Source organism: Pinus tabuliformis, chromosome 1_1, assembly GCF_031772625.1.
Source record: "Pinus tabuliformis cultivar Carrire ecotype Pingquan chromosome 1_1, CPIR1, whole genome shotgun sequence".
Lineage (NCBI taxonomy): Eukaryota > Viridiplantae > Streptophyta > Pinopsida > Pinales > Pinaceae > Pinus > Pinus tabuliformis.
Window position 1 is genome coordinate 649723610 of NC_142297.1, and position 10350 is coordinate 649733959.

General features: G+C 41.0%; 1 pseudogene; it reads right to left on the reverse strand.

Moving 5' to 3' along the window:
* Nucleotides 1-1991: 1991 nt before the first annotated feature.
* Nucleotides 1992-3695, reverse strand: LOC149215066 (protein CHROMATIN REMODELING 20 pseudogene; annotated as a pseudogene).
* Nucleotides 3696-10350: the final 6655 nt, after the last annotated feature.

Genomic DNA, 10350 nt, shown 5'->3' on the forward strand with positions numbered 1-10350 from the left:
TGATTGAGGTGTCTTTGTCCACAAAATTTCCATTATGCCTTCTGTTTCTTTGCATATACTCATTATATTTCCTTTGATAGCAATCTTTAGAATGATGCCGAGGTTTATCATAACTTCTCTTATCATTCATTGGAAATTTAGATTGTCATACCTTTTCGTTTTTCTTGAAACTTGCCTCCTTTGTTCTTGTCCCATGGCTTTCCTTTGTATGGATGATTGCCCTTGGCTACCAACACCAAATTTGAACTATTAGAGCCCAAATTAAAGCTCTTCATCCTCTTGTCCTCTTGTAGAAGAATTCCTGTCCATTCATCAAATGTAGGGCGCTTCTTTCTAACTCACAGACTTGAAACAAAAATTTGATAATCTTGTACTAAGCCATTTAATGTGATGGTGATTAAGTCATTAATAGACACCTTTTCACCAATATCTCCTAACTTATCACTTAAATCTATGAGACCATATATGAAATTGCTTATATTTTCATTTGCTTCCATTTTTAGAGATAAAAGCTTAGCCTTCAAAAATAAGATCTTGTTTGTATTTGTTGTTTCATATAAACCCTTCAACGTATCCCATGTTTCCTTTGATGTCTTGCCATCTCTCATATGAGGGATAATGTTGTCCTTTACGGACATAAGTAACAACACCTTTACTTTCCTATCTCGAGTCTCCCAATTTGGAATAGAAGCTACAAAAGTGGGTTTGGGCCCATCCCCACTCACAATGAACCACAAATTATAACCTTCTAAAATAGTGAGCAACTTGAATTTCCAATTAACATAATTTTTTCCATTACTTTTGGTGGATTCATAGTATCAGCTTACAAATTTGATATGATGGAAAAAAAAACATTCTCCAATCAACAAAATGCCACAAAATCTAATCCCAAATACACCCAAATTCACCACATTTAAAGTGATCTCAAAAAATCATCATAAAATTTCATAATTTTTTCACAATAAAAAGAATAATATCTTCTTATATTAAAATTCAGTTCACAAAAAAAACTCATTTTTATTTTTAATAATCCCCAAACCATTAGCCCCAAGAGTTAGCTCAATCGGTCAAATCAAGTGCCTTGCCAATGGGAAGTCACAGGTCGAATCCCGAAAACTCTTGGGGTTAGGTCAGTAAATAGGCCGAGGGGTGTTGATGCCTTCAGGTGCGTCCACTCAGTGTTGAACAACCCTGGATGTAGCGGCTACCCATTGACCCAGGTATCCGTGGTATCCCTGAACCAAAAGTGGAAAAAAAAAAAAAAAAAAAAATAATCCTCAAAGCACTTAAATTTTCAATTTCTTATGAAAACCTTATCTCTCATTAAATCACACAATAGTTTTACTCTCCTCTTCCCAATGTCATTTCAAAGCAAGTTATAAAAGCACTTATCACCCTTTATAAACCCACTTGCTCCCATTACACTTTATAACATCAATCTCAAAAAACGTTGTGCTCCATTTTAATCATAAAAGGCATATAAATCAAAGGGCTTTATTTTAAAAAGATGTTACCACCGAAAAGGGCTTTGAAATGCAGGGGCTGAGCCCCACTGAAGATGAAAACCACTGCTCAATTTTACAGCGACTACAACCTACAACAACACTATTTCGCACTCACCAACTTACAACGGCAGCCTTACTCATCAGCTTCTTTCACACGGCAACTCAACTGGCAGCTTCTTTCGCACAGCAACACGATTTCAGCGACTACAACTGACAGCAACACTATTTCACACTCGCCAACTTACAACTGCAGCCTTACTCATCAGCATCTTTCCCAGGCATCTTCCACACTTACAAAATTTGCAACAGCCAGTTATCTTCAATCAGAGAACACATGCTTCAACGCTCACAAAACTTGTTCCTTTCATTACTAAACATTACAATTTATAGACACCTTTAGCTACAGATGAGCAATAACTGCACCTAACGATATTTATTATCTACTGACTACAGTAACTGCACCTAATGATATTTATTATCTACTGACTAAGCTGAATGCTGAACAGTGATTAATACCTTACAATCCTCATACAAAATGAAATTCTCGTGTTGAGAGTCTCTGCCCTTTTTGGCTATTTGCAGTAACCCTAAATGATTCCAAATCTGGGCTAAATAGTGAAGAAGCATTTCCTATGTGCCCCTTTTACACATTCTTTTCATTCTTCATAAACCCATGTATTTCTAGGAATCCGATTTATAACTGCCACTGTAATGGAGAAAGATGTGTAGATATCACATATACACATTTTGGAGGAAGTTCATTCTTCATCAGATTCAAGCCTATAGGTTGTACAAAGCCTTTTAGCTTTCCATTTATGACATGTGATCTTTGATTCATTATTTTCACATCATCTGCAACTGAATTAGCATGCTGCCCATTTTCTATGGGATTTTGGGAACGGTTTCTGAACTCCGTTTGTTTTCGAAAGAATCCTTATATTACAAAGTCTACCCTACAACAATATTCCATCAAATTATTTTGTAAAGGAGAACCCATCAATGCAATTTGGCTTTGACTTTTCACTTGTTTCGATGCTTGTGTTATATCATCCTTTGTGTTATACCATGTGTGCCTCAGCACAAATGAATAAATCAGGACGACCTTGCAAAGCCTCACAAATATCATCTGCCACATCGTTTTCTTTCACATATTTCCTAAAGATAAGTTTCGAAATGCTGCACAGCCTATCAGTAGAATTCCACCTTTTTCCCCCATCTTGTTAATAACCCTTCTCTCTTTGTGTTCTCCCTGGAAGCATCCTCAAACATAAAAACTGGTAAAGGGTCTAAATCAAAAGGTCGCCATTTGGAAAACTGTCTCGAGTAATGTAGTACATTCACTGGTGTTACGATAAGGGCAGTCTTCAAACCTAGATCCAAGGACTCCGTAATAGTGTATAGAAAAGTTATAACCTGCAACGTTTTCCCATGTCCCATACTGTGCGCCAAAATGCAACCAAGACTGTTGCCTCCGGACCTGATCCTCCTTACTGATTGAATACAGTTTTCTCACATGAAGTGTATGCCAGCAATCTGGTGAGGTTTCAAGATACATCAGATAGATGGAGATATTCCGACTTCTGCTTCATCTTTTACCAACATCCAAAGCAGGAAGTTTGTCTCAGTGGCTTCTGATTATAGTCACAGCAAAAGCAGCGCCATCGTGAGTTACTTATAATTTTCTTTTTTCTTCTTATCACAAAACACGCTTTCACGTAAGAGTCACAGCAGATTAGCGAACCTCCTCTCCAGCAGATTAGTGAACCTCCTTTCCCACAGCAACAGAAAAAATATCCTGAAACATCAAGATCGTTGCCAAACGAGGCGTTCCTAGAACAATATTTGCACTCTTTACATATTATAAATCCAAGCAATGGATGGTGAATCACTAAATCCTGGGCCACTTGCCCAGACATGACACTGAATCTCCACGGGCGTAAAACACTCGGGATGACTACCAGACACTAAGGACACTGAATCCCCAGACAGTGAATCCCAGGGGCGTAAACCACTCTGTATGACTACCAAACCCAGCACCATGCCCACCACGGGAATGAAACCAGAAAACTCATATCTCTATTCAAGAAAATCATCAAAGGAATGACAATAAGAATGTACGTGTGAGGTAGAATAATTAGATCCCACAAAAGCCAAACTGTGGTGTAGCTCACGGCCAGAGCTAACCAGCATGCCGTAGGGCATTAAATGCCTGGTTAGATAGGCCCTTGATATCCCGATAATACAAGTGGGCAGTGACTTTATAAATAAAAAATAATAAAAGTGTGTTATAGGGATATGGAGGGCTCAGTTAAGCAGGCATTTAATACCCTACGGCAAGCTGGTTAGCTCAAGCTCTTGCCGTATTCCACACTGGAGAAGCCTCTTCACACTGCATTGAATTGAATTACCGTTTACCAAGCTCAAGCTCAAGCTCTTGCCGTATTCCACACTGGAGAAGCCTCTTCACACTGCATTGAATTACCGTTTACCACAACCACGTAGAGCATCCAAGGTCCCAAATAACTACGCTATGAACCACCACCTGAGCTTGAGGCAGGCTGGTTAGCTCTTGCCGTATTCCGCACTGCAGAAGCCTCTTCACACTGCATTGAATTACCGTTTACCACAACCACGTAGAGCATCCAAGGTCCCAAATAACTACGCTATGAACCACCACCTGAGCTTGAGGAAGTCCCATATTACTAGCACATATAGTAACATTTAACTGCCTTCGAGCAAGGAGTGAGGAATGACTTGAATGGTAAGCCACCCTGCCCACCTGGACAAATAGGCAGATGAATCCAACGGGAATCAGTAAAACACAAAAGTTTCTAGAACTTTCACGTACACAAAAGTCTCTCCAGAACCTTCACCTTCACCATGCACACATCTTCTGATCAAGACACCTTGTCATCATTTATGAAAGGTGGGAGGGGAGTTATGATCAATGTCGAGGGTGTGTTATCATTTATGAAAGGTGGGAGGGGAGTTATGACCAATGTGAAGGGCTCCATTATTATTTTATAATTCTTTCAAAATAATTTTGTATCGTATAAATTTGATTTTTGGTTTGAAAAATAATTACTTAAAATATTATTTAAAAGGATCATAACAATTTAAACCATACTAATTCTTAATATAATTATTTTTCTCAAAAAAAAAAAAAAAAAACTTAACACTAAATCGATCACAATTTAACAATAATTTCACATCCTTTAACAATACACCAATCCAAACACTAATCATAATTTTATAATCCAAATCCAATTAAATTTTACAATCTTTTAACAATAATTTCACATCATTTAACAATACACCCATCACTATCAACAATCCAAACACTAATCATAATTTTATAATCCAAATCCAATTAAATTTTACAATCTTTTAACAATAATTTCACATCATTTAACAATACACCCATCACTATCAACAATCCAAACACTAATCATAATTTTATAATCCAAATCCAATTAAATTTTACAATCTAAATACAATTTTTTTAGCATTTAAGTATATTTATTCCTTCTTTCGCCTATGAAGACATCTTTAAACATTTATTTTTCTCTTCCTTCACAAAAAATAATATAATTACTACTGAAACAATAAGTGAAACAATAAGTGCAGTGGGTTGAAAACTCCAATGGAAAAGCGTTGCGACTTTCCATATAGATTCTTGAAAAATTATTTATTGAAGCCGTGAACGGAAATCTAGAAACACGTTTCGGAGAAAGTCATTTAGTACGGAGTAGTCTAATTAGGGTAGGAATTGTTCTTAAAGTTTTGGAAATTTGGATTATATTTAGAGAAAATATTATAAGAAATTTTTTAAATCTAAGTTAAAATGTCTTAGAATTTTTTGATGGTGTTGAATCTATTTCCACCATAAAAACACGATTCAAACACTGTCTTTTCTCAGCTATCATATCATTATAATGGCAGACAACATAAACATCGTAGACTCTATCAATTCACTAGTTTGCTGGATCGCAAACGATATTTGGATACCTCAAGATTCTAGTGCCCTTCGGGAACATATCATTATTCTTCGCCACAATTGCGAGTATAGTAGCGGCAACATATCCCTGTTGCATTATGTGGAAGGATTCGACAAGCTTCTGGGAGTGCTGGGTAGGGATTTTAATGATAATGGGATTAGAATCTGGCACGGTATAGATGAAAGGTGGGAAACCCAAAATTTGTGCCGAGAGATAGTTAAACTATTGGAGATTTTAGGGTTTGGCTCACGCACACCGTACTTTCTTTCTGGGACATTGTGTGGTATCATCCGTATGGTTTACTTTGAGGGCAGTCTCCGAAGTGACAAGGATAGAATTGTGCGCATCTTGCACTCAATGCTTTTGGTCCATGCCTCCTACGATCTGCAGATGCCTTTGTTCCATGCCTATTACGATTTCATCAAACACCACTTGGATGATCCATTATCGTGGAGTAGTGAGCAATCTTTGTGTGCACATGTTATGGGTCTACTTATTTCGCGAGATTACTACGTTCCAAAAAGTACTTCATACGCTTTGTAAGGACCTACAGTGCTTGACCCACCCACCGGGTGAAGTGCGACCGCGATCGATGGAGGGCGCGTGGGTGGAACAGTGCACGTGAAGTTGGAGCTGAACAAACAACATTTTGCCATAGGTGCGAGCTCAAGACTTGTGCGAAGGCATTGTGGAATAATGCGAAGGCATGAGAGGAGGGCGAGCGGTTATATATGCATGGGAGACATGATCAAAACATATGGAGGCCAACCAACAAACATATGAAGTCGATGATGGTCTGGAGCGTTTGGAGAGGAGGCCGACTTGAAGTTTAGAGCATTTTCAAAGGCGTGGGCAGGTCGGCTGGGTAGCTGTGAACACACCCTATGCCCATATATATTAGTGATGCGATGGAGCTCATTTGACCATCGCTCATTGATCCAACACTCTAGCATCTTCGCTCATGTGACAAAGGCGTAGATTTAAGTGCATGGAAGCTAAGGAGAAAGGCGCAGATTAGGTGATGCGCCCGTTCTTGGGAAAGACTGCATAGAGGAGAAATGCTTGACTCGATTTTGGGTGAAGGGCGCGAGTAGGGTCGCCCGCCGGTTGGAGTGAGGCATCCACGGGGCATCCACAGGCGTGTGGCACCCGGTTTGTGCGACGCCTTGGCACGGGTTCTTGGGTGACTCAGGTGAGCGCCCGCCCATCGTGCAAGTGTGCACAGTGACTTGGTGAAGTGTTGAGATTGTGGACAAAGGTGTGTCTCAGGTGGGGGCGCCCGTGTGTGGCGACTTGGAGGCACGCCCAAGTTGGGCAAACAACACAATCGCGCGATGGGGTGAACGAAGTGTTGGTTAGTTGTGCAGCGACCGTGTGGAGGTGCCAACGAGCTGGGAAACTGAGTTTGCCGAAGATTGTAAAATTGGCTAAGTATGACACTTGGAGTTTCCCAAGTATATTTGTAAAGCTTTGTAACATTGAACATTGTATAATATATTATTCGGGCAGACTCATTGTTCAGGGAGTTGCCCCTCCATTTATACTGTTTAATTGTGTTCTTCATTTATAATTGCTAATGTTAATGAATGTGTATGGGTGTTCATTGGTATAAAGGATAAACATAATAATACTTGGTTTCAAAACACAAACTAAGTAGGAATAAGTGGTTAGGCGTAGTCCACGAACATAAGTATTGGTGAAAAGAAAGTGTTCAGTGGTGCCGCACCTCACCAAGCACAGTTGAAAGATTATCGTCGGCCTAGGGGCGTGACAGGTGGTATCGAAGCTAGTCTGAAGACTTGGAGGAGTCTTGCAGGAATCTGGGTGAAGCAAGTGTGTAGACACTTGACAGTTGGTGACAGTGAAGCAGGTACTTGCAGGTGAAGGAAGTTGTTTCACATACATGTGGAACAAGAGCTGGTTCAAGTTACAGGCATCTTGGTAAAGTTGTTGGATGGTCGAAACTAGGTCGCAAAGAAGAAGGAAGCTGTTAGAAATGGCAGCTAAATCTCAGGCTCGGTCTAATCACAGTGCAAAGGATGATACTATGGCATTCATGGAAAAAGTGTCGGAGAAGATGGAGGACTTGGAAGCTTTCTGGACTAAGAAGTTGGACTTGATCGATAGGGATCAAGAGGCCAATTTGAAGATGGAGGAAGAGCTCGATGAACTCTGGACTCAACACGAGTACATTGATCTTATGTGTACACAACTTGAAGTAAGGGTCAAGGAGGTTGAAGAGGAAAGAATCAGGGTCTTGCTGAGATTTTGAACTTTCGAAAATCTCTTGACGAAGCCAGAGATGAGATCGCGGTGTTGAAGAAGGTTGTGAGGCATAACTCAGGTGCAGGAGTGCCTCATGTGAAAGTCAAGGAACCAGAATCTTATGATGGTACAAGGAGTACAAAGACTCTTGGAAACTTTCTATAGGACATGGAGCAATACTTGGAATGCTTGGGTCTATCTGATGATGAGATGAAGGTTAAGGTAGCTGCTCAGTTCTTAACAAAGGATGCTATGATGTGGTGGCGAAGATGAATGGATCAGATTGCCAATGGCAGTGCTGGTGACATTACTTTGTGGGATGAGATGAAGAAAGATTTGTAGACCCATTTTAGTCCTCAGGATGAAACATGGGAAGCAACGATGAAAATTAAGTTCATAAATTAGGTAGGGAACCTTTAGATATATTAGCGGGAGTTTGTAAGTGCAGTTCTGGAACTTCCTGACATAGTGGAGAGGGACAAGGTGTTCAATTTCATTATTGGGTTGAAACCTTGGGCACGCAATGAAGTGAAGAGGTAGAAGATAAAAACACTTGAGGAAGCTTTTGCTGCTGTGGACAGTTTGGTGGAGCATTATGATGAGACTTCTGATGATAAGAAGAAGAAGTTCGATAAGCCGAAAGATAAGAAGAAGGATGATGCTTTGAAATCGGATGATAATTCAAAGATGAAGAAAGCCTTGAAGTGTTGGATATGTGCTGGACCACATATGATGAAGAATTGTCCTTCTAGACCGAAAGTGGCTATGATTGCACAATCTAATACGAAGAATGAAGAAGCTTCTGTGGGGATGATGTAGATACTTGGAGCTGCTGCTACTACAGAGGTGATCTCTCGGAGGGATCCTGAGAGGAATAATTTGGAGTATGTTCGGATGAAGGTTGGGGGTGCTGATATACTCACTATGGTGCATAGTGGGGCCTCTCACAATTTCATGGGAGAAGATACTGTGAGAAGGATTGGGCTGAAATTTGTACCGATGAAGGTACATATGAAGATAGTCAATTCTCCTCCTGATAATTTTCTTGGTGTAGTTGAGAAAGTGGACACAAAACTTGGTGAGTGGATAGGCAAGGTCGAATTCACTATAGCGCAGATTGATGACTATGAGGCTATGCTAGGGATGGAATTCATGAAACAGTTTGATGCTATGATTGTTCCACATTTGAGAAAGCTGTACATTTATGATGGAAGGGAGGATGTACCCATTGGTGTACCAACCATTGGAGTGACAAGGCCTGATTGTAAGTTGGCAGTGATGCAAATGGAGGATGAGAAGTGAATGTAAGATATGATGATAATGAGGCATATGTGAGGCTGAATGTCCCGGAGGAGGATCAGGTCACTTATCTACAGAGGATGGAGATAGAAGATCCTAATAGATGGATTGTGTTGATTAGTGAGGGTGAGTCTTCAGCCTCTACTCCCTCCACATCTTCTTAGATGACAAGAGGATGGGGCTCATTGTTAGCTGCTCATGGTAGTGAGTCCTTAAAATAGGTTGAGAGGGTATGGTAGATGGTGCAGGGGTGGTTTGACATCAAGCATCATGACATGTTGCAGATGGGATGGAGTTTCCATGGACCCGAGCATGGGTGAGATTCTTGGTGAGTCTAGGATGTGGCAGATATCCGAGATAGACTGGTGAAGGCATAAGGATGTTCACTCTCATGGCTTCAGTGTGACAGTTGGATTAGCTACCCAACTAGTTCAGACGCGGGGCCGAAAGTGCACGGAGAGATGCTGGCATCAGGCAGACGAGGAGGATAGTTCACAGGATGAGGACGACACATGGTGGAGATGAAGTTCTACATATGTTGCAGAGATGTTTGCAGTATGTGGAGAAGTTGACATCATGGACCGAGAATGAAACAGATATTTATGTTGATCTTGGTGGATGGCTACCACGATGGTATGTTGTCAGGGATGACAATGACTTCAGGTGGAGGAGAATGTAAGGACCTGCAGTCCTTGACCCGCCCACCGGTTGAGGTGCAACTGCGTTCGATGGAGGGCATGCGGGTGGAAAAATGCGTGCACGGTTGGAGCTGAACGAACAACGTTCCGGCATAAGTGCGAGCTCAAGACTTGCGTGAAGGCGTTGTGGAATAATGTGAAGGTATGAGATGAGGGTGAGTGGTTATATATGCGTGGGAGACATGATCAAAACATCTGGAGGCCTACCAACAAACATATGACGTTGAAGATGGTTTGGAGCGTTTGGAGAGGAGGCCGACATGAAGTTTAGAGCATTTGTGAAGGCGTGGGCAGGTCGGCTGGGTAGCTGCGACCACACCCTACACCAATATATATTAGTGATGCGATGGAGCTCATTTGAACATCGCTCATTGATCCAACACTCAAGCATCTTTTCTCATGTGAGAAAGGTGTAGATTTAAGTGCGTGGAAGCTAAGGAGAAGGGCACAAATTAGGTGATGCGTCCGTTCTTGGGCAAGACCTTACGGAGGAGAAACACTTGACTCAGTTTTGGGTGAAGGGCACAGGCCGGGTCACCCACCGGTTAGAGTGAGGTGTGCACGAGTGTGTGGTACCTGGTTTGT